Source organism: Triturus cristatus, chromosome 6 (assembly GCF_964204655.1).
Source record: "Triturus cristatus chromosome 6, aTriCri1.1, whole genome shotgun sequence".
Taxonomy (NCBI): domain Eukaryota; kingdom Metazoa; phylum Chordata; class Amphibia; order Caudata; family Salamandridae; genus Triturus; species Triturus cristatus.
This window is the reverse complement of record NC_140589.1, coordinates 1,173,407,145-1,173,431,918: the sequence shown is the minus strand read 5'-3', so window position 1 is coordinate 1,173,431,918 and position 24,774 is coordinate 1,173,407,145.

The following is a 24,774-nucleotide window of genomic DNA, read 5'->3' as shown; positions in this document are numbered from 1 at the left end:
CCATCTCTTCAAGCTGATTGTGTTCTGGTGTTGATTATACTAGGGGATAGAGGACCAAGGAATCGTATCGTTCAGGCCATTTTTGTCACTTTATACAAGAAGGGGTGGGAGCACACTGCTTCACCTCACAGCAAAGTTCGTCCCTTAGTATTCTGGTCAATGCAGTTCATGGTACATGCTTACTTCAAATTTTGCTGGATTATTCCACTGAACTTGGTGTAGGTTAGTGCTGTAAATCTGTACACACGTGTTTCTGGATATCATCCGTTATCAGTACAGAAAAAAAAGAACACCAGGTATATATTTTAAAAATATGTATTTAAGATAAAACACACCCCTCTAGTCTGTTTATGAGACTGGAGTTTGAAGTAGTTAATTTACAAGTTAGCAATCATCAGTAATAGCACAAATACACGTTTGGGCCCTAGGGTCGTACCAAACCATATACCAATAAGTGGTTTAAGAACCACCACTGAACTAGACACAAGGCCTAGAGCCTGTAGAATCGCTGGGACCCCAAGGAACCATCCAAGGTAGTGACACAGGGGACCCACGGGGACCGTGTGCAGTGTGTAAACACAGCCGCAGGTTCCCGTTAAATTCTATGGGCAATTTTGCGGTTGGAAATTTTAAAGATTAGGGACACTTAGAATCGAGTTAGGACCAAACCCTTTTGGACGTAGGAAGTTCTAGGGCTAGCACCCATGGGAGCACTGGAGTACTTGTGTTACCTCACCCAGGGAAGCGGGGTGCATAGGTGTCTTTTGGCGTTGGGTCGCGTCGTCGATTCCAATGGAAGCTGGCAAAGAAGTGCTGCTGCCGTGAAGAGGAGAAGTGTCCAAAGCAATCCAAGCCTGTATCTAGGATGGAAGGAACCTGAAAGCAGAGGGGACAGATTCTGGGTCACTTGCCAGTGACCAGGGGCAAGATGGACCAATGCCCACCAATGTCGGGTGCTTCAGGTGAGTTGACGGGTGTCTTGACTCTTTAGCCACGAGGTCCAGGAGGTACCGATGATGACCAGGAGCTGGATTCGAGCTGTCCCACAAAGTCTGTCGAGTGCTGTGGTGTCGGCGACCAGATTGGACCCAACAAGCCTTGGCAACGGCAAGTCACTTGGAATCAGAGAAAGGACGTCGGTTCAGACCAGCAAGGTCTGGGGGACTCACCCAGCAAGGATAAGTTGGGGCACATCTGTTGGCTAGGAGGTCATGGGGACCTACTAGCCAACAGGCTAGCCATCTTGAAGGAGCCTCAAGCAGTCGCACTTGAAACTGGCCCACGGGTCACTCGTGGAGTGGAGGCCAGCAGTCTTCGGTGCAGGAGGTGCTCATGGCTGGGGCTACTCGGAGCCCAAAGCACAACTTTGAAGAAGACCAGGAAGATGATGTTGCTGCAAAAGTTCACGGTGTCCAGGGGTCACGGTTCCATGTCACCCACGATAGCCACGGGCCTCAGCTTTGCTGTGGACTCATGGTAGCCTCGGGGAAGTCTGGAAATCCACCTCTGCTGATGCAAAGACTTCGGTGTCCGGCGGGAGCTTCAGCGATGCAGACCGGTCAGTTGCTTCTTTGGTGCCTGAAATGCAGGGGAGTCACTCCTTGACCCCAAGGGAGATTTCTTCAGTCTTCTAAACAAAGTAGAACGTCACAGGTCCAAGATATATGTTGCAGAGATTCGTCCAGGGTAATCTAAAGTCGCAAGGACTGGGTTCCCATACTTATACTAAGTTTGGGGGTTGGACATACTCTAGGGACCCACCTATGGGAGGGTTTGGAAAGAGGGGTGGTTACACCCATTTCCTTTGTCCAGTTTCACGCCAGATCAGGGGCAGGTAGCCCCTACAACCGGTTTGAACTGGACTACGCACAGAGACACCAAGTGTGCCCCCAGTGCAGGACATCAAAGCACCAGAAAGTGCTCCGGCCTAGCCCCAATACACATCTGCCTGTCTGTGGTGGTGGTTACACCTCCCTGGGACAGGAAACCTATTGCCCAGGCCTCCCCTGCCGGAGTTTCGGTCAGCAGCAGGAGGCCACAGGCAGAGGCATCCATTTTGTGATGCCAGGGCTTTAGAAATTAGTATTCCAAAGCATTTGACACCAAACACGACATGTTTCCGTGCAGCCATCCCAAAGTTAGCATTTACCGCGAGGCTATAATGCACTTAAGAGTATGTGGTCAGGCTGCACCACAAACAGCATCAGAGGAGGTACTCTGAACGCTGCAGAGGGGCTCTGCTCATGCAGGGGCACCCTCTTACATAAAAACCAAGCACTCTGCCTTCAGGATTGTTAAGGCCTGCCAGAGGAGTGACTTATAGATTGTATATGTGTGTGCAATGGTAGTGATATAGGTAGCCTATACCACTGTAAGGGGTGCAAGCACACCCTTACCCAGGCTGCAGCAGCAGACCTGTGGTGCCATTTTGGAGTGCTTCCCAGGGGTGGCATAATACATGCTTCAGCCCCTGGTAGGCCTCTGTGGTACCTATGCCCTAGGTACATATTATACCATATACTAGGGGCTTATAAGGCACTCCAGAATCCAATAAAAAAATTACCTAATGTACATGGAAACCATTTTAGAGAGGAAGCGGCTAGGCTGGGGTCCTGATTAGCAGCGCCACAGCCAGACTAAGGTCGAAAAACAGTGAAACACCAGCAAAAAGTGGGGGTACCCATGTGAAGCAGATCCTACTCTCCTACACTCAGTACCTCTCACAGGCACACAGGTACATCTCCACAAGCTCAATGGCTCATTTTTGTTGCTTTATAGTTTGAACACCCATCTCTGTACTCTAGTGAAGAAAACTCCGGTAATGTTTGTGGCTGTGTTATACTAGGCTTGTCTAGGAGTCTGTACCTTAGGTCATCGGTTTGGTGTCCTTTTTCAAGGAAGTAGTTGGTAAGTTTTGTGCCCTGCTTCCTGCATCTAATGGGGCTTTTATGCTCTATGATGTGGGGTTTTACTTTGCACGTCATCATACTGACGTATTTAAGACCGCATGTACAAGAGACTAGGTAAATAAGTCGCCCACTGTTTCAGCTAGTATGCTGTCTTAGTTCCCACTATCTTTCTGTACTGATGTCAACTCAGATGTGATCATGGTTTGTGCGCATATACTACATGATCCACATGGATAGTGTCCCTTTACTAGTGGCAACCCCCAAAAGATTTTCTTGTCTGATAGTAATAGGTATTCAAGTACTTGTGTGGACCAGTATATCTTTCAATTTGTTGCTTCTCTTGAAGACAAAGAATGGGCTCTGCAGCAATCTCTGGCAGATGCCAGTTGGCAGTTATCATTACGACCTAGTTTCCATAGGAAAATAGATTTTTGATTAGCCTATAACTTTGGCGCCGTTTAATGAATCTTTGTGAAATTTTTAAAACTAATGGGACACTCACTTCAGCTGTTGTGTTAAAAGGTTCGGGGTGATCCATCAGGCGGGGGCAAGAAAAAGTGGTATCCCATGACGCTGTTTCTCTATGTTAGTTTCTATAGGAATATTAAGACACGGCTACAGCCCAAACTGCTGAACCAAATTGCACTAAATTTGGAGAAAAGGCAGCTCTTGGATCAGAAATAATAATTTTTGTTAAATAGTGTAAATCCGTTCAGTAGTTCCTGAGAAATGTAAAGATTTCTGAGATAAAAAACTGTGGCCACTGTGGCCACCCTCCCTATCTGGTGCCTGAGATCTGATTGGCTGCCAACACTTCAAACCAGGAATTGTTGGCAGCCATCTTGTGACTCAGATCGTCACTGCCCAGGGGCTATGTCTACAATTAATTGTGGGGAGCTCCAGCCCCCCACACACACCCGGGGACCACCACCTCCCCAGGGCTATTCAACAAATGGGAGGTGGGCCCCCCTCTTGGAGCCGTAGATGGCCTTGGGGACCTCCATCCTCCAGCAAAGCTCCTGCCATCTGATATCAAACAAGTACTTCACTTTTAACAAGTTGAAGCATTTTGCTCTTGCTTGTTCAAAGTTGAGCACTTTGCTTTTACCCCCAGGGAGCGGCATGTCAGGAAGTCCCTGGGGGTAAAAAGCAATGCTGAATCTTGCAGGAGGCTGGAGCTGGCTGGTAGCACATGGGTCTTCATGCTCCCCCCTCAGTCTGGGGAGGGGGGCCACATGGCCCTCCTCCCGCAAAACATAAAAAAAGGAAATGTCCTGGTCCGGGGGGGGGGGGGGGGGGTCACTCGGCCCCCCTTCCTTGAAGAGAAAAAGGTTCTTGATCCAAGTCCTGATTGTCATACCACTATTTGAGTATATGGTTTGTCTCCCCCTGGAACCCAGTGTGTATTGTGCTACTTACAATTGTTCAGTTGATTACATATGGTGTGCTTTGTGTTCTATCCCCATGTAGAGGATAGAAGAAAGTGTTATATGAATAAATACATATTTTTGTATAACTCATGTGTGATTCTCCTTCATTTAGTCATTCAGGAGGTGATATTCTTGTAAAACAAGCTGCTATACATTCCTTCAAGATTAACCCTGAAGGCTGCTCTCCACAGCTACCAATAGGATAGATTTCTAAAGGTTATTTTTGACCTCATACATTATAAGGGTCATTTGGAGTGGTACAAGGTGCCCACTTTATTTAGTGGACAGCATATACCAGGCCAACTTCTCACAGTTACCAACATGCTAGTGAACAAAAGACCAGAATGTGGTAAGAAGACAGACTTTGTGCTGTTTATTCCTGAAACTTTAAAAGTGGTTTTCCCCTAGTCGTGACTGTTCAAAAATTAACCTGTTGGCTTGTGGTCTTTGCAGTTTAAAATATGCTGTTTTACCTGCATTTAACTACTGAAATTTACTTGTTGGTTTGTAGGCTTTGTAGATTTAAAATCTGCTGTTTTACCAGCACATGGCTGCTTAAACGTACCTGCTGTTTTTTGGACTTTGTACCTTAAACCTGCTGTTTCACCTGCCCGTGGCTGATTACATTTCTTTCATAGTTTTCTCCTATTCTGTGCTAAAACCTGTGTGAAAGCAATTCATCCCAGCTCCCGTTTTTGTCTTATCAAGGGAAAAAGTCAAAATACACCTCAGAGGCTAAGCAGTGTGTGCTTTGAGACTACAAAAATCTACTCTTATTGTTTAAACTGTGTTTAGAAAGTGTGTGTAGAACTTGCTTTGGGCTAGGAGAGACAGTTGTTCAAGTGTGGGAAAGAAGATTTGTTAGTGTCTTGGAAATGGCCCTTTCATGCAGAGATTTGAATAGGAACTTCAGAGTGTGGATTAAGTTTGTCTGTCTCCAAGGAGATTCAGAATTGAGGAGTAGCTCCCAGCAACCTGCCCAGCAGCCTGAGCTTGCTGATTGGTTCTCTAGCTCCCAAGCAACCTTGAGGCTTCCTCTCACACGTGTACAGGCCCCTCAATGTTTGTGGAAGAAACCTCAAGAAAACCACCTCTATTCTGTTAGCCACAGCTTCTCTGTGCCAAACCTCTCAGTAAACAAAAGGTGTCAAGAAGACAGATTTTGTGCTGTTTATTCCTGAAACTTTAAAAGACCTTTTTTTCTACCCGTGACTGAATAAATTTACCTGTTGGTTTGTGGGCTTTGCAGTTGAAAATCTGTTGTTTTACTTACCTGTGACTGCTTACATTTATCTGTTGATCTGTGGGCTTTGTAGTTTAAAATCTGCTTTTTTAACTGTCCATGAGTGCTTACAATTTACCAGTTGGTTTGAATGCTTTATAGTATACAATCTTCTGTTTTACCTTCCCCTGACTGCTTAAATTTACCATTTGTTTTTAGGGTTTGTAGTTTAAAATCTGCTGTTCCACCTGACCGTAACTGATTAAATGTTCCTCCTAGTTTTCCCCTATACTGTGCTAAGACCTGTGTGAAAAGAATCCACCCCAGCTTCCCTTTTTGTTTTAGCCAGGTATGTCAAAATACACCACAGAGACTAACCAGAGTGTGCTTTGGGACTGCAGAAATCTGCTCTTAGGGTTTTAAATGTGTTTTAAAAGTGTATTTAGCACTTGTTTTTGGCTATGAGAGTGAGTTATTTAAGTGTGGGAAAAGCAGTAATGTTAGTGGCTTACATTTGGCGCTTACCTGCAGAGATTCGAACAGGAGCTCTAGAGTGTGGTTTGTCTCCAAGGAGATTCTGAATTGAAGAGCATCTCCCAGCCCCCTGCACAGTAGCCTGAACTTAAGGTCTCATCTGCCTTATATATTTTCCTACTGGTTGTTACATCTGTGCTTTGAATGTTTCCTATATCTTTGTTTTCCATCGGAATTAGGACTTAGGGTTAGTGTTCTGAGGGAATAAAAGGTCTGGGGTTCTGATTGGTTCCTGAAGCTAGGTTTTTGATTGGACTTAGAGTTTAAGGTTTGGTCTCTGATTGGTTGCTTGAACCAGGGCTGTGACTGACTGTGAGGACTTCATTTCCTATTGGTCCTAAGGTTGAGAGCTAGTCTTGTTCCTGGTTAGGGTTAGGGCTAGTGTTCCCATTGGCTGAAGGGGTCACTTGATCATTAGGGCTATTTAAGTTCAGGGTTCAGGGTGTCTCAGCCCGGCTGTTGAGGCTAAGAGTAGAGAGGACATGGGCAGTTGCCTCTTTACGCCTGTTCGGGACCTAGGGCCAGAGATGCTGCTTTTTTTCCCCGTTAAGCTGCACCCACCTTAACCCATCCACATTATGAAACATATTAACACACTCACAGCAAATGCACTTATGAGCTAGTAAATTCACAAAAGCACTGTCTGATGTGTGTTAGGGGAACAATGCCTGTGAATATATAAATACATAAAACAGTGGATCACTATTTTTTAATTCAATTGTCTGTACACTAGGAGAATAAGGTTAGTAGCTCGATGAGCGTCATATGCTCGTTAACAATTGATCTTGGTCTCAATGATTACATGAACGCCATCTAGGGCGTGATGCTACAAAATCCATATTATCCGTGCACTAGAGCATAGTTGTGGCCCATCCAGGTATGTATAATACAATAGATATTATTTTATATGCTTGTTTATGTACATATGATATTAAGTGCATGATAAAGGTAGTATTTCCTTGGAGCAAACAAGACCATGGTAAATTCAATATCTATTAGACAAGGATGTGGGGAACTAAGTAACAAATGTCCACCATCTCTTCAAGCTGATTGTGTTCTGGTGTTGATTATACTAGGGGATAGAGGACCAAGGAATCGTATCGTTCCGGCCATTTTTGTCACTTTATACAAGAAGGGGTGGGAGCACACTGCTTCACCTCACAGCAAAGTTCGTCCCTTAGTATTCTGGTCAATGCAGTTCATGGTACATGCTTACTTCAAATTTTGCTGGATTATTCCACTGAACTTGGTGCAGGTTAGTGCTGTAAATCTGCACACACGTGTTTCTGGATATCATCCGTCATTAGTACAGAAAAAAAAGAACACCAGGTATATATTTTAAAAATATGTATTTAAGATAAAACACACCCCTCTAGTCTGTTTATGAGACTGGAGTTTGAAGTAGTTAATTTACAAGTTAGCAATCAACAGTAATAGCACAAATACACGTTTGGGCCCTAGGGTCGTACCAAACCATATACCAATAAGTGGTATAAGAACCACCACTGAACTAGACACAAGGCCTAGAGCCTGTAGAATCGCTGGGACCCCAAGGAACCACCCAAGGTAGTGACACAGGGGACCCACGGGGACCGTGTGCAGTGTGTAAACACAGCCACAGGTTCCCGTTAGCTTCTATGGGCAATTTCGCGGTTGGAAATTTTAAAGATTAGGGACACTTAGAATCGAGTTAGGACCAAACCCTTTTGGACGTAGGAAGTTCTAGGGCTAGCACCCACGGGAGCACCGGAGTACTTGTGTTACCTCACCCAGGGAAGCGGGGTGCATAGGTGTCTTTTGGCGTTGGGTCGCGTCGTCGATTTCAATGGAAGCTGGCGAAGAAGTGCTGCTGCCGTGAAGAGGAGAAGTGTCCGAAGCGATCCAAGCCTGTATCTAGGATGGAAGGAACCTGAAAGCAGAGGGGACAGAGTCTGGGTCACTTGCCAGTGACCAGGGGCAAGATGGACCAATGCCCACCAATGTTGGGTGCTTCAGGTGAGTTGACCGGTGTCTTGACTCTTTAGCCACGAGGTCCAGGAGGTACCGACGATGACCAGGAGCTGGATTCGAGCTGTCCCACAAAGTCTGTCGAGTGCTGTGGTGTCGGCGACCAGATTGGACCCAACAAGCCTTGGCAACGGCAAGTCACTTGGAATCAGAGAAAGGACGTCGGTTCAGACCAGCAAGGTCTGGGGGACTCACCCAGCAAGGATAAGTTGGGGCACATCTGTTGGCTAGGAGGTCATGGGGACCTACTAGCCAACAGGCTAGCCATCTTGAAGGAGCCTCAAGCAGTCGCACTTGAAACTGGTCCACGGGTCACTCGTGGAGTGGAGGCCAGCAGTCTTCGGTGCAGGAAGTGCTCATGGCTGGGGCTACTCGGAGCCCAAAGCACAACTTTGAAGAAGACCAGGAAGATGATGTTGCTGCAAAAGTTCACGGTGTCCAGGGGTCACGGTTCCATGTCACCCACGATAGCCATGGGCCTCAGCTTTGCTGTGGACTCATGGTAGCCTCGGGGAAGTCTGGAAATGACCTCTGCTGATGCAAAGACTTCGGTGTCCGGCGGGAGCTTCAGCGATGCAGACCGGTCAGTTGCTTCTTTGGTGCCTGAAATGCAGGGGAGTCACTCCTTGACCCCAAGGGAGATTTCTTCAGTCTTCTAAGCAAAGTAGAACGTCAAAGGTCCAAGATATATGTTGCAGAGATTCGTCCAGGGTAATCTAAAGTCGCAAGGACTGGGTTCCCATACTTATACTAAGTTTGGGGGTTGGACATACTCTAGGGACCCACCTATGGGAGGGTTTGGAAAGAGGGGTGGTTACACCCATTTCCTTTGTCCAGTTTCACGCCAGAGCAGGGGCAGGTAGCCCCTACAACCGGTTTGAACTGGACTACGCACAGAGACACCAAGTGTGCCCCCAGTGCAGGACATCAAAGCACCAGAGAGTGCTCCGGCCTAGCCCCAATACACATCTGCCTGTCTGTGGAGGTGGTTACACCTCCCTGGGACAGGAAACCTATTGTCCAGGCCTCCCCTGCCGGAGTTTCGGTCAGCAGCAGGAGGCCAGAGGCAGAGGCATCCATTTTGTGATGCCAGGGCTTTAGAAATTAGTATTCCAAAGCATTTGACACCAAACACGACATGTTTCCGTGCAGCCATCCCAAAGTTAGCATTTACCGCGAGGCTATAATGCACTTAAGAGTATGTGGTCAGGCTGCACCACAAACAGCATCAGAGGAGGTACTCTGAACGCTGCAGAGGGGCTCTGCTCATGCAGGGGCACCCTCTCACATAAAAACCAAGCACTCTGCCTTCAGGATTGTTAAGGCCTGCCAGAGGAGTGACTTATAGATTGTATATGTGTGTGCAATGGTAGTGATATAGGTAGCCTATACCACTGTAAGGGGTGCAAGCACACCCTTACCCAGGCTGCAGCAGCAGACCTGTGGTGCCATTTTGGAGTGCTTCCCAGGGGTGGCATAATACATGCTTCAGCCTCTGGTAGGCCTCTGTGGTACCTATGCCCTAGGTACATAGTATACCATATACTAGGGGCTTATAAGGCACTCCAGAATCCAATAAAAAATGTACCTAATGTACATGGAAACCATTTTAGAGAGGAAGCGGCTAGGCTGGGGTCCTGATTAGCAGCGCCACAGCCAGACTAAGGTCGAAAAACAGTGAAACACCAGCAAAAAGTGGGGGTACCCATGTGAAGCAGATCCTACTCTCCTTCACTCAGTACCTCTCATAGGCACACAGGTGCATCTCCACAAGCTCAATGGCTCATTTTTGTTGCTTTATTGTTTGAACACCCATCTCTGTACTCTAGTGAAGAAAACTCCGGTAATGTTTGTGGCTGTGTTATACTAGGCTTGTCTAGGAGTCTGTACCTTAGGTCATCGGTTTGGTGTCCTTTTTCAAGGAAGTAGTTGGTAAGTTTTGTGCCCTGCTTCCTGCATCTAATGGGGCTTTTATGCTCTATGATGTGGGGTTTTACTTTGCACGTCATCATACTGACGTATTTAAGACCGCATGTACAAGAGACTAGGTAAATAAGTCGTCCACTGTTTCAGCTAGTATGCTGTCTTAGTTCCCACTATCTTTCTGTACTGATGTCAACTCAGATGTGATCATGGTTTGTGCGCATATACTACATGATCCACATGGATAGTGTCCCTTTACTAGTGGCAACCCGCAAAAGTTGTTCTTGTCTGATAGTAATAGGTATTCAAGTACTTGTGTGGACCAGTATATCTTTCAATTTGTTGCTTCTCTTGAAGACAAAGAATGGGCTCTGCAGCAATCTCTGGCAGATGCCAGTTGGCAGTTATCATTACGACCTAGTTTCCATAGGAAAATAGAATTTTGATTTGCCTATAACTTTGGCGCCGTTTAATGAATCTTTGTGAAATTTTTAAAACTAATGGGACACTCACTTCAGCTGTTGTGTTAAAAGGTTCGGGGTGATCCATCAGGCGGGGGCAAGAAAAAGTGGTATCCCATGACGCTGTTTCTCTATGTTAGTTTCTATAGGAATATTAAGACACGGCTACAGCCCAAACTGCTGAACCAAATTGCACTAAATTTGGAGAAAAGGCAGCTCTTGGATCAGAAATAATAATTTTTGTTAAATAGTGTAAATCCGTTCAGTAGTTCCTGAGAAATGTAAAGATTTCTGAGATAAAAAACTGTGGCCACTGCGGCCTCCCTCCCTATCTGGTGCCTGAGATCTGATTGGCTGCCAACACTTCAAACCAGGAATTGTTGGCAGCCATCTTGTGACTCAGATCGTCACTGCCCAGGGGCTATGTCTACAATTAACTGTGGGGGGCTCCAGCCCCCCACACACACCCGGGGACCACCACCTCCCCAGGGCTATTCAACAAATGGGAGGTGGGCCCCCCTCTTGGAGCCGTAGATGGCCTTGGGGACCTCCATCCTCCAGGGCATGGTCCAGCAATGGCCGGTGGTACCCAACCCCTGGACTTGCAGTTTGCCACGTGATGGCAGGAGCAAAGCTCCTGCCATCTGATATCAAACAAGTACTCCACTTTGAACAGGTTGAAGCATTTTGCTCTTGCTTGTTCAAAGTGGAGCACTTTGCTTTTACCCCCAGGGAGCTGCATGTCAGGAGGTCCCTGGGGGTAAAAAGCAATGCTGAATCTTGCAGGAGGCTGGAGCTGGCTGGTAGCACAGGGGTCTTCATGCTCCCCCCTCAGTCTGAAAGGAGGTGGCCATGCCCAAGGAGATGGGGTCCCCGGGAATGGTCCCCAGGAAGGTGGACGCTTGGCAACCCCTCCCTTTTTTTAATAAAAAAAAATGTCCAGGCCCCTCGAGATGGGGTCCCGGGGCTGAAATTGGCCTGGGGAGGGGGGCCACATGGCCCTCCTCCCGCAAAATATAAAAAAAGGAAATGTCCTGGTCCGGGGGGGGGGGGGCACTTGGCCCCCCTTCCTTGAAGAGAAAAAGGTTCTTAATCCAAGCCCTGATTGTCATACAAATATTTGAGTATATGGTTTCTCTCTCCCTGGAGCCCAGTGGGTATTGTGCTACTTACAATTGTTCAATTGATTACATATGGTGTGCTTTGTGTTCTATCCCCATGTAGAGGACAGAAGAGAGTGTTATATTAATAAATACATATTTTTGTATAACTAATGTGTGATTCTCCTTCATTTAGTCATTCAGGAGGTGATGTTCTTGTAAAACAAGCTGCTTTACATTCCTTCAGGATTAAGCCTGAAGGCTGCTCTCCACAGCTACCAATAGGATAGCTTTCTAAAGGTTATCTTTGACCTCATACATTATAAGGGTCATTTGGACTGGTACAAGGTGCCCACTTTATTTAGTGGACATCATATACCAGTCCAACTTCTCACAGTTACCAACATGCTAGTGAACAAAAGACTAGAATGTGGTAAGAAGACAGACTTTTGTGCTGTTTATTCCTGAAACTTTCAATCAATCAATCAGTGACACTTGTAAAGCGCGCTACATACCCGTAGGGTCTCAAGGCGCTGGGGGGGGGGGGAGGGGGGGGTGCCGCTACTGCTCGAACAGCCAGGTCTTCAGCTTCTTCCTGAAGGAGAGGTGGTCTTGGGTCAGGCGCAGGTCGGTAGGGAGGGAGTTCCAGGTCTTGGCGGCCAGGTAGGAGAAGGACCTTCCTCCTGTAGTCGCTCTTCGGATGCGGGGGACGGCGGCGAGGGCGTGGTTGGCTGATCGGAGGTGGCGTTTGGTAGCGTGGAAGTTGACTCGGCTGTTGAGGTAGCTCGGGCCTTGGTCGTGTAGGGCTTTGTGTGCGTGGGTGAGGAGGCGGAAGGTGATTCTTTTGTTGACGGGGAGCCAGTGAAGGTCTCTCAGATGTCCGGAGATGTGGCTGGTTCGTGGGATGTCGAGGATGAGTCTGGCTGAGGCGTTCTGGATCCGCTGGAGTCTCTTCTGGAGCTTGGCGGTGGTACCGGCGTAGAGGGCGTTGCCGTAGTCCAGTCGGCTGGTGACGAGGGCCTGGGTGACGGTCTTCCTGGTCTCGGTGGGGATCCACCAGAAGATCTTCCGTAGCATGCGTAGGATGTTGAAGCACGCCGAGGAGACGTTGTTGACTTGCCTGGTCATGGAGAGGGAGGAGTCCAGGAGGAAGCCCAGGTTGCGTGCATGGTCTGTCGGTTTGGGTGCGGTGCCCAGGGCGGGAGGCCACCAGGAGTCGTCCCAGGCGGAGGGTGAGGAGCCCAGGATGAGGACCTCCGTCTTGTCCGAGTTCAGTTTCAGGCGGCTGGTCGTCATCCACTCGGCTACCTCTTTCATCCCTTCGTGCAGGTTGGATCTGGCGGCGGCGGGGTCGTTGGTCAGGGAGAGGATCAGTTGGGTGTCGTCGGCGTAGGAGATTATGCTGAGGTTGTGTTTGCGTACGATGGCCGCGAGGGGGCTCATGTAGACGTTGAAGAGGGTGGGGCTCAGAGATGATCCTTGAGGGACGCCGCAGGTGACTTCGGAGGCCTCTGACTTGTACGGTGGTAGGCGGACTCTCTGTGTTCTTCCGTCGAGGAAGGAGATGATCCAGTCCAGCGCCTTGTCCTGGATTCCGATGTTGCTGAGGCGCCGTACTAGGGTGCGGTGGCAGACCGTGTCGAATGCCGCAGAGAGGTCTAGGAGGATGAGGGCCGCTGTTTCTCCATTGTCCATCAGGGCTCGGATGTCATCGGTGGCGGCGATGAGGGCGGTCTCGGTGCTGTGATTGGCTCGGAAGCCGGACTGTGAGGGGTCGAGGGATCCGTTTGTCTCGAGGAAGGCGGCCATCTGCTTGTTGACGGTCTTCTCGATGACTTTGGCTGGAAACGGGAGGAGCGAGATGGGGCGGTAATTCTTGAGGTCGGTGGGGTCCGCTGTAGGTTTCTTTAGTAGGGCGCTGAGTTCGGCGTGCTTCCAGCTCTCAGGGAAGATGGTGGTGTCGAAGGAAGTGTTGATGATGTCTCGCAGGTGGGGTGCGATGACGGCGTCGGCCTTGTTGAAGACGTGGTGAGGGCAGGGGTCGGTCGGTGATCCGGAGTGGATGGAGTTCATCGTGCGGATGGTGTCTTCGGTGCTGATCGGGGTCCAGGCGTGGAGGGTGGTGGTGGGGGGTGGTTGTTCGGTCATGGTGTGCGTTGGTTGGTTGTTGAAGCTGTTATGTATGTCCGCGATCTTGTTGTGGAAGTATGAAGCGAGGGAGTTGCAGAGGTCTTGCGATGGGGTGATGTCGTTGTTTCCTGCGCTGGGGTTGGAAAGCTCTTTCACGATGTTGAAGAGTTCCTTGCAGTTGTGTGCGTTGTTGTCCAACCGGTCTTTGAATGCTGTTTTCTTGGCGGCGCGGATCAGCTGGTGGTGTTTCCGGGTGGCAAGTTTGAAGGAGGTCCTGTTGTCTGGTGTCGGTTCCCTTCTCCAGACTTTCTCGAGGGCTCGGCAGTTCTTCTTGGAGCTCTTGAGTTCGTCGGTGAACCATGGGGCCTTCTTGCTGCCGGGTCTGCTAGGCGGGGTCCTCAGTGGGGCGAGTTCGTCCGCGCAGTTGCTGATCCACTTCGTGAGGTTGTCGGCGGCTTGGCTGGGGTTCGCTGAGCTGGCAGGAGGGTGCTGGTTCAGGGAGGTGGCGAGCTGGTCTGCTGTGATCTTGTTCCAGCTTCTGCGGGCTGCCTGTTGCTGGTGTTGGTGGGTCGTCGTTCTCTTGAAGGTGAAGTGGACGCAGCTGTGGTCCGTCCATTGAAGCTCTGTGGCGTGGCTGAAGTCTATGTCTGTGCTGGATGAGAAGACTGCGTCGAGTGTGTGTCCGGCGAGGTGGGTGGGGGTGGACACCAGTTGCTTGAGTCCCAGGTTGGCGAGGTTGTCGAGCAGGGTGCTGGTGTTGCGGTCGTTGTTGTTCTCCAGATGGAAGTTGAGGTCTCCCAGGAGGATGTAGTCGGCGGAGGGGAGGGCATGCGGGCTGACGAAGTCGGCGATGTCCTCGCTGAATTGTGTGCGTGGTCCAGGGGGTCGGTAGATCAGGGTGCCTCTGAGGGTGGTGTTCGGGTTGGTGTGGATCTGGAAATGCAGGTGTTCGGCGCTGGTCAGGGTGTTGTCGGTGCTGGTCGTGAGACGGATGGTGTTCCTGTGGATGATGGCGATGCCTCCTCCCATCTGGTTGGCGTTTCGGTCCCTCCGGACGACCTTGTAGCCCTCTGGGATAGCGATGGCGATGTCGGGAGCTGAAGAGGCGTTCATCCAGGTCTCCGTGAGGAAGGCGACGTCAGGGGCTGTGGCGTCTAGAAGGTTCCAGAGTTCGATGGCGTGTCTGTGGACGGAGCGGGTGTTGAGCAGGATGCACTTGAGGTGGGTGCTGCTGGTATTCGACTTGGTGGGTGCTGGTGCGAGGCTGGTCCGGATGCAGGTGAACTTGCAGGCGTGGCAGCTGAAAGGTCCGTGGGTACGTCGTGGAGTGGCTTGATGGCATTCTGGGAGTCGGCCGGTGTTGAGTGCGGTGAGGGTGGCGGCGGAGTACGTCAGGCGGGTCGGTCGGGATCTTCGTTGGCCAGGGGTCCTGGCGCTGGGCGCGGTCCGGTCGCGGACGGGCGCAGACGGGCTTACCTTTGGCGCGCCTTCGGCGCACAATCGGCGCGCCCGCTGCGCGTGACCGCTGCGCGTTCGCACGGTCGCCATATAAGGCGAAGTGCGCGGGTGGGCGGGGCAGCTGGGAGGCGGGAGCGGGGAGGGAACAGAAAGGAAAAAGGGGCGTGGTCAGCGGTGGTGGCGGGAAGCGGGGAGCGGGGAGGGAAGGCGGAGGGCGGCGAGGTAGGCGGGCAGACAGGCAGGAGAACGCAAAGGGCTGAAACTGACTAGAAAAAATACAGGCACAAAAGTCAGACAAAAGCTGCTAACACGGGAGGAAAATGCAGTTCAAACAAGCACAAATGCTAGACAAAACAAGCACAAAAGTCAGACAAAAGCTGCTAACACGGGAGGAAAATGCAGAAACTGACTAGAAAAAATACAGGCACAAAAGTCAGACAAAAGCTGCTAACACGGGAGGACAATGCAGTTCAAACAAGCACAAATGCTAGACAAAACAAGCACAAAAGTCAGACAAAAGCTGCTAACACGGGAGGAAAATGCAGAAACTGACTAGAAAAAATACAGGCACAAAAGTCAGACAAAAGCTGCTAACACGGGAGGAAAATGCAGTTCAAACAAGCACAAATGCTAGACAAAACAAGCACAAAAGTCAGACAAAAGCTGCTAACACGGGAGGAAAATGCAGAAACTGACTAGAAAAAATACAGGCACAAAAGTCAGACAAAAGCTGCTAACACGGGAGGAAAATGCAGTTCAAACAAGCACAAATGCTAGACAAAACAAGCAAAAACAGACGCCAGCGGCGTCAGCCGGCAGTGAGGCAGGCAGCGAGGCAGAGGGCAAGGCGAGGGGGCAGACACAGCAGCTGGTGGCCGTGCGGCGCGGGGGTGTCCCACAACTTTAAAAGTGCTTTTCCCCAAGCCGTGACTGTTCAAAAATTAACCTGTTGGTTTGTGGTCTTTGCAGTTTAAAATCTGCTGTTTTAACTGCTGTTAACTACTTAAATTTACTAGTTGGTTTGTAGGCTTTGTAGTTTTAAAATCTGCTGTTTTACCAGCCCATGACTGCTGAAACGTACCTGTTGTTTTTTGGACTTCGTACCTTAAACCTGTTCTTTCACCTGCCCGTGGCTGATTACATTTCTTTCGTAGTTTTCACCTATACTGTGCTAAAACCTGTGTGAAAGCAATTCACCCCAGCTCCCCTTTTTGTATTAGCAAGGGAAAAAGTCAAAATGCACCTCAGAAGCTAAGCAGAGTGTGCTTTGAGACTACAAAAATCTGCTCTTAGGGCTTAAACTGTGTTTAGAAAGTGTGGGTAGCACTTGTTTTTGGTTAGGTGAGTCAGTTGTTCAAATGTGGGAAAGAAGATTTGGTAGTGTCTTGGATATTGCCCTTTCATGCAGAGATTTGAACAGGAACTTCAGAGTGTGGATTAAGCTTGTCTGTCTCCAAGGAGATTCGGAATTGAGGAACAGCTCCCAGCAACCAGCCCATCAGCCTAAGCTTGCTGATTGGTTCTCTAGCTCCCAAGCAACTTGAGACTTCCTCTCACACGTGTACAGTCCCCTCAATGTTTGTGGAAGAAACCTCAAGACAGCCACCTCTATTTTGTTAGCCACAGCTTCCCTCTGCAAAACCTCCCAGTAAACAAAAGGTGGCAAGAAAACAGATTTTGTGCTGTTATTCCTGAAACTTTAAAAGACCTTTGCTTCCACCCGTGACTGATTAAATTTACCTGTTGGTTTGTGTGATTTGTAGTTTAAAATCTGTTGTTTTACTTTACTGTGACTGCTTACATTTATCTGCTCGTTTGTGGGCTTTGTAGTTTTAAAATCTGCTGTTTTACATGCACTTGACTGCTTACATTTACCTCTGGGTGTTTGGGCTTTGTAGTTTAAAATCTGCTGTTTTGACTTCCCATGAGTGCTTACAATTTACCAGTTGGTTTGTTTGCATTATAGTTTAAAATCTGCTGTTTCACCTTCCCCTGACTGCTTAAATTTACCAGTTGTGTTTAGGGTTTGTAGTCCTTTTCACCTTCACGGCAGCAGTGCTTCTTCACAGACCTTCATTGAGAACGACAAGAGTTTCCAACGCCACTTCAGACCTATGCACCTGGCTCCCCTCGGGATAGGTAACTCTGGTACTCTGGTATCCACTGGTGGAGTGGTTCTTCAAACTCTTAAGTTCCAAAGGGCTTGCTCAAAGTCCTTCTAGCAGGGTCCATAAACTTTTAAACTGTAACCGCGACTTTCCCATAAAATTGTACGGAGCCCGTGGTCGTGTTCCCACACTGAACCCGGCCTCCGTTGGGTCCCTGTCTACTCACCTTGGGTGGTTCCTTGGGGTCCCTTCGATTCTACGTGCTCCAGACCTTGTCTTGATCCAAGTCCTGATTGTCATACCACTATTTCAGTATATGGTTTGGTCTCCCCATGGAGCCCAGTGTGTATTGTGCTACTTACGATTGTTCTATTGATTACATATGGTGTTCTTTGTGTTCTATCCCCATTTAGAGGATAGAAGAGAGTGTTATATTAATAAATTCATATTTTTATATAACTACTGTGTGATTCTCCTTCATTTAGTCATTCAGGAGGTGATTTTCTTGTAAAACAAACTGCTTTACATTCCTTCAAGATTAAGCCTGAAGGCTGCTCTCCACAGCTACCAATAGGATAGATTTCTAAAGGTTATTTTTGACCTCATACATTATAAGGGTCATTTGGACTGGTACAAGGTGCCCACTTTATTTAGTGGGCAGCATATACCAAGCCAACTTCTCACAGTTATCAACATGCTAGTGAACAAAAGACCAGAATGTGGTAAGAAGACAGACTTTGTGCTGTTTATTCCTGAAACTTTAAAAGTGATTTTCCCCTAGTTGTGACTGTGCAAAAATTAACCTGTTGGTTTGTGGTCTTTGCAGTTTAAAATCTGCTGTTTTACCTGCTTGTAACTACTTAAATTTACTTGTTGGTTTATAGACTTTGTAGTTTTAAATCTTCTGTTTTACCAGCCCATGACTGATTAAATGTACCTGTTTTTATTAGCCTTTGTACCTTAAACCTGCTGTTTCACCTGTCCGTGGCTGATTACATTTCTTTCGTAGTTTTCAACTATACTGTGCTAAAACGTGTGTGAAAGCAATTCATCCCAGCTCCCTTTTTTGTCTTATCAAGGGAAAAAGTCAAAATACACCTCAGAGGCTAAGCAGAGTGTGCTTTGAGACTTCAAAAATCTACTCTTATGGTTTAAACTGTGTTTAGAAAGTGTGTGTCGAACTTGCTTTGGGCTAGGAGAGTCAGTTGTACAAGTGTGGGATTGAAGATTTGTTTGTGTCTTGGATATGGCCCTTTCATGCAGAGATTTGAATAGGAACTTCAGAGTGTGGATTAAGCTAGTCTGTCTCCAAGGAGATTCAGAATTGAGGATTGGCTCCCAGCAACCTGCCCAGCAGGCTGAGCTTGCTGATTGGTTCTCTAGCTTCCAAGCATCCTTGAGGCTTCCTCTCACATGTGTACAGGCCCCTCAATGTTTGTGGAAGAAACCTCATGAAAGCCACCTCTATTTTGTTAGGCACACCTCAGAGGGTAACCGGAGTGTTCTTTAAGACTGCAGAAATCTGCTCTTAGGGGGTTTAAATGTGTTTTAAAAGTGTATGAGGCACTTGTTTTTGGCTATGAGAGTGAGTTGTTTAAGTGTGGGAAAAGCAGTAATGTTAGTGGCTTACATTTGGCGCTTACCTGCAGAGATTCGAACAGGAACTCTAGAGTGTGGATTGTCTCCAAGGAGATTCTGAATTGAGGAGCATCTCCCAGCCCCCTGCACAGTAGCCTGAACTTAAGGTCTCATCCGCCTTATATAATTTCCTACTGGTTGTTACATCTGTGCTGTGAATGTTTTCTATATCTATGTTTTCCATCGGCCTTAGGACTCAGGGTTAGTGTTCTGAGGGAATAATAGGTCTGTTGTTCTGATTGGTTCCTGAAGCTAGGTTTTTGATTGGACTGAGGATTTAAGGTTTGGTCTCTGATTGGTTGCTTGAACCAGGGCTGTGACTGACTGTGAGGACTTCATTTCCGATTGGTCCTAAGATTGAGGGCTAGTCTTGTTACTGGTTAGGATTAGGGCTAGTGTTCCCATTGGCTGAAGCGGTCAATTGATCACTAGGGCTATTTAAGGTCACGGTTCAGGGTGTCTCAGCCCGGTTGTTGAGGCTAAAGGTAGAGCGGACATGGGCAGTTGCCTGTTTACGCCTGTTCAGGACCTAGGGCCAGAGATGCTGCCCTTTTTCCAGTTCATCTGCACCCACCTTAACCCATCCACATTATGAAACATATTAACACACTCACAGCAAATGCACTTATGAGCTAGTAAATTCCCAAAAGCGCTGTCTCAGTCGAGAATGAACTATTAGATGTGTGTTAGGGGAACAATGCCTGTGAATATGTAAATACATAAAACAATGGATCACTAATTTTTAATTCAAATGTCTGTACACTAGGAGAATAAGGTTAGTAGTTCGATGAGCGTCATTTGCTCGTTAATAATTGAGCTCGGTCTCAATGATTACATGAACGCCATCTAGGGCGTGATGCTACAAAATCCATATTATCTGTGCACTAGAGCATATTCGTGGCCCATCCAGGTATATATAATACAATATAGATTATTTTATATGCTTGTTTCTGTACATATGATACTAAGTGCATGATAAAGATAGTATTTCCTTGGAGCAAACAAGACCATTGTAAATGCAATATCTATTAGACAAGGATGTGGGGAACTAAGTAACAAATGTCCACCATCTCTTCAAGCTGATTTTCTTAGTGTACTGGTGTTGATTATACTAGGGGATAGAGGACCAAGGAATCGTGTTGTTCAGGCCATTTTTGTCGCTTTATACAAGAAGGGGTGGGAGCACACTGCTTCACCTCACAGCACAGTTCGCCCCTTAGCATTATGTTCAATGCAGTTCATTGTACATGCTTACTTCAGATTTTGATGGATTATTCCACTGAACTCAGTGCAGGTTAGTGCTGTAAATCTGTAGACACGTGTTTCTGGATATCATCCGTCATCAGTACAGAAAAAAATGAATTTAACTTGGGGTCGCTGAGCAGGCTGCCACAATCTTTTCAGGTCTCAGTACCTCTCACAGGCACACAGGTGCATCTCCATAAGCTCTTCAGCTCAATGGCTCATTTGTGTTGTTTTATAGTTTGAACACCCATCTCTGTTCTCTAGTGAAGAAAACTCTGGTAATGTTTGTGGCTGTGATATACTAGGCTTGTCTAGAAGTGTCCACCTTAGGTCATCGGCTTGGTGTCCTTTTTCAAGGAAGTAGTTGGTAAGTTTTGTGGCCTGCTTCCTGCATCTAATGGGGCTTTTATGCTCTATGATGTGGGGTTTTACTTTGCACGTCATCATACCGACGTATTTAAGACCTCATGGACAAGAGACTAGGGGGCAGATTTACAAGCCCCTTGTGCCTCTTTTACGCCGCTGTTGCGTCACAATTGTGACGCACCAGCGGCGGAAAACCAGCGCCATGCTGTGGGGTATTTACAACGTGACACATCTGGGAGATGCGTCATGTTGTAAAGCCCTGCGCCAGAAGTAGGCGTTCCTGCGCGGGGGGGGGGGGGGTTCCGTCGCAGGACCGCCTCCTAAAAGTGGCTGAGTGAAATCTACAAGATTTCACTCAGTCACTTTTGAGCCCATGCTGCATAAAAACCCTGCGCCTGCTTGAAGCAGGCGTAAGGATTGATGCAGCATTTCAAAGATAGGGCACCCCCGAGCCTTGCTGGAGCTGCGTCGCGCTGCCTTTACGGCACAGATGCGTCACGCATCTGTCCGTTTTTGCCCCATGGTGCGTGCATTGTAAATGCAGCGCATCCATGGTGACGGAGCCGTGACACACAATAACTGACGGATCCCTGCAGATATGCAGGGATGCGCAAGTTATTGTAAATCTGCCCCTAGGTATATAATTCGCCCACTGTTTCAGCTAGTATGCTGTCTTAGTCCCCACTGTCTTTCTGTACTGATGTCAACTCAGATGTGATCGTGGTGTGTGGGCATATACTACATGATCCACATGGATAGTGTCCCTTTACTGGTGGCAACACCCCAAAGTGTTTCTTGTCTGATAGTAATAGGTGTTATAGGACTTCTGTGGACCAGTATATCTTTCAATTGAATGCTTCTCTTGAAGACAAAGAATGGGCTCTGTAGCAATCTCTGGCGGTTGCCAGTTGGCAGTTATAGTTATGACCTAGTTTCCATAGGAAAAGAGTTTTTTGATTTGCCTATAACTTTGACGTTGTTTGATGACTCTTTGTGAAATTTTTTAAACTAATGGGACACTCACTTCAGCTGTTGTGTTAAAAGTTTCTGGGTAATCCATCAAGCGGGGGCAAGAAAAAGCGGGTTCCCAAGACGCTGTTTCTCTATGTTAGTTTCTATAGGAATCTTAAGACACGGATACAGCCCAAACTGCTGAACAAAATTGCACCAAATTTGGAGAAAAGGCAGCTCTTGGATCAGAAATCATTCTGTTTGTTAAATGGTGTAAATCCGTTCAGTAGTTCCTGCGAAATGTAAAGATTTCTCAGATAAACAACTGTGGCCACTGTGTCCACCCTCCCAATCTGGTGCCTGAGATCTGATTGGCTGCCAACACTACAAACCAGGAATTGTTGGCAGCCATCTTGTGACTCAGACCATCACTGCCCAGGGGCTATGTCTATAATTAATTGTGGGGGGCTCCAGCCCACCCACACACATCCAGGGACCACCACCTCCCCGGGGCTATTCAACAAATGAGAGGTGGGCCCCCCTCTTGGAGCCGTAGATGGCCTTGGGGACCTCAATCCTCCAGGGCAGGCTCCAGCAATGTCCCGGGGCACCCAACCCCGGGACTTGCAGTTTGCTATGGGATGGGAGGAGCACAGCTCCTGCCATCTGATATCAAACAAGTACTCCATTTTGAACAAGTTAAAGCATTTTGCTCTTGATTGTTCAAAGTGGAGCACTTTGCTTTTTACTCCCAGAGAGCTGCATGTCAGGAGCTCCCTGGGGGTAAAAAGCAATGTTGAATCTTGCTGGAGACTGGAGCTGGCTAGTACTGCAGGGGTCTTCATGCTCCCCCCTGAAAGGTGAGTGCAGTGTGCTGTGGCCTGCAACAAGCAGTAGGCAGCAGGAGAAGCTTACCGGCATGTCTCTCCTTGGCCGAGGAGCAGGAATTTAAAAAGGAGGGATGAGGGGCGGGCCCAAGGTGTTAGGGGACACACAAACATGCACTCCAACAGGCGACCTGCATGCTGCATTGGACCTCCCTGGGATGACTGGGCCTCTTGACCTTTCAGCCAGGTCTCCACCTGCAATGCAAGATGACAGGGACTGGGCCCCTGGTGGAGTGGCTAGGGGGGACTCCCTTTGTTGCAGGAGACATTCTTGGTGGCCCCATCAGGTGGCCAGAGGCCACTGGGCCCTATGGACCCCCGGCCCAGTATATGGCAGGGAGTTTGCATTGAGGCACGAATATGTGAGCAGCGCCATCTCATTAAGGAGACCGAGGAGTGCTGGGCCACAATGTACAAGGCCAGGCAGAGGGCATCTGCCCCTGCGGACAGGGAGGCCCGGGTGGGTAACCATATAGTTGAGCCCACAGGGGAGGACCCGAGACCGGGAGGGCAGTGGGTGTGGGTGCTTGAGGACCAGGAGTGAGAGGTAGGTAGGTTGGAAGCCAGTGCGGCTCGGGGGCCTGGTGGTGCATGGGACCCCCATGTTGGTACAGTCTGTTGGGGGAAGGGCTCGCAAGACCGGCAACTGAGGCCCGGAGACAGCTGGAGAGGCCAGAGGGGCACAAAATGGCCCCTGGACATTGGCCCAACTTAGGAGCTGGGTCCCCGATGGGCTGCACTCTGATGAGGGATCAGGCACATGGAGTCTGACATGAACCTCGTTTGTCTCAGCATGATGTGCCGATGCAGTTGCAGAAAGGAGTGGCGCAGGAGTCTGAGTTTGTGGCTGAAGTGGGTGAAGATGAGCTGATCCTTGAAAATGTTGATGAAAGTGATAAGCGGAAGGAGTTAGAGTTTCATGATGAAAAGGATGTGCCTGTGGGGAGGCCAGGGAGGAAGGAGCAGACAACTGGCGAAGTAAGTGTTTTACAGATGTTAGGTGTGGACAAGGGGAATGCTAATAATAAGGGGCGAGAAGTAGTGGTGGCAACCACAAAGATGGCAGATGGGGCCTTGCTGACAGGTAAGGGTGGCTGATAATCAGCATATGATATGAATGTCCCCAGAGGTGGGGGTAAGCCTTGCTGGTCAGTGGGTGTAAGGTATGGGATTGTGGATGACTCACAGATCATGCTGCTAGAAACTGCTATGGTAATGGGGGTGTCTGATCAGATAGTTGCAATAAAGAAGATGGGGGTACTGGGGTCCAAACGTATGGTACAGTCGGGCTCAGTGAGGCAGAAGGGAGGGTGAGACTGAGAAGGATAAGCATAAGAAGCAGCTACCTTATATGGGGTTGATGATGCCATTAAGGTCCTATCTGTCAGGGAAAATCAAGAATATAATTTGGAAACATGAATACATTGATGTATTAAAACACCAACATAGGGAAATTTAGGCGAAGGAAGGGTCTAAGGAAGAGGAATTAGGAATTGACCAGGAGGCTGTGGGTTCCCATCAATATGGATAATTAGACATTGGCCTTTCTGATTTATGCTAGCATATATTGTGAGCGCCACTTGGATAGAGGGATTGCGCTGCTTAAGTACATGGGCATTATCCACAAGGTGCAGATACATTTCTGGGGTTATTGAGGAAAAGTAGGTCGCACACTGCTCGTCACACCAGCAAGTTGCCCGAAAGGACTGTGGGAGATGTAGTGGCGACGGCGGGTACGCCTATGCCACGAAATGTAAATAGAACAGTATGTGTTGCGTTAGCCATCCCTGGACACGTGTTTCGAGGTAGTTGCCTCTCGTCAGCAGGGAGCAGGTCAGTGTAAAGGGGTGCCGTGTGGACTGCCAAATGTAATTAAAAGCAGGTCAAGTACCTCTCCTGGCGCGCAGGTGCAGACTCAAGGCTCGTCAGCCCGTTAGCTCGAGGAAGCCGTTTAAATTGAGGAAAAGTAGGTCGCACACTGCTCGTCACACCAGCAAGTTGCCCCAAAGGACTGTGGGAGATGTAGTGGCGACGGCGGGTACGCCTATGCCACGAAATGTAAATAGAACAGTATGTGTTGCGTTAGCCATCCCTGGACACGTGTTTCGAGGTAGTTGCCTCTCGTCAGCAGGGAGCAGGTCAGTGTAAAGGGGTGCCGTGTGGACTGCCAAATGTAATTAAAAGCAGGTCAAGTACCTCTCCTGGCGCGCAGGTGCAGACTCAAGGCTCGTCAGCCCGTTAGCTCGAGGAAGCCGTTTAAATTGAGGAAAAGTAGGTCGCACACTGCTCGTCACACCAGCAAGTTGCCCCAAAGGACTGTGGGAGATGTAGTGGCGACGGCGGGTACGCCTATGCCACGAAATGTAAATAGAACAGTATGTGTTGCGTTAGCCATCCCTGGACAC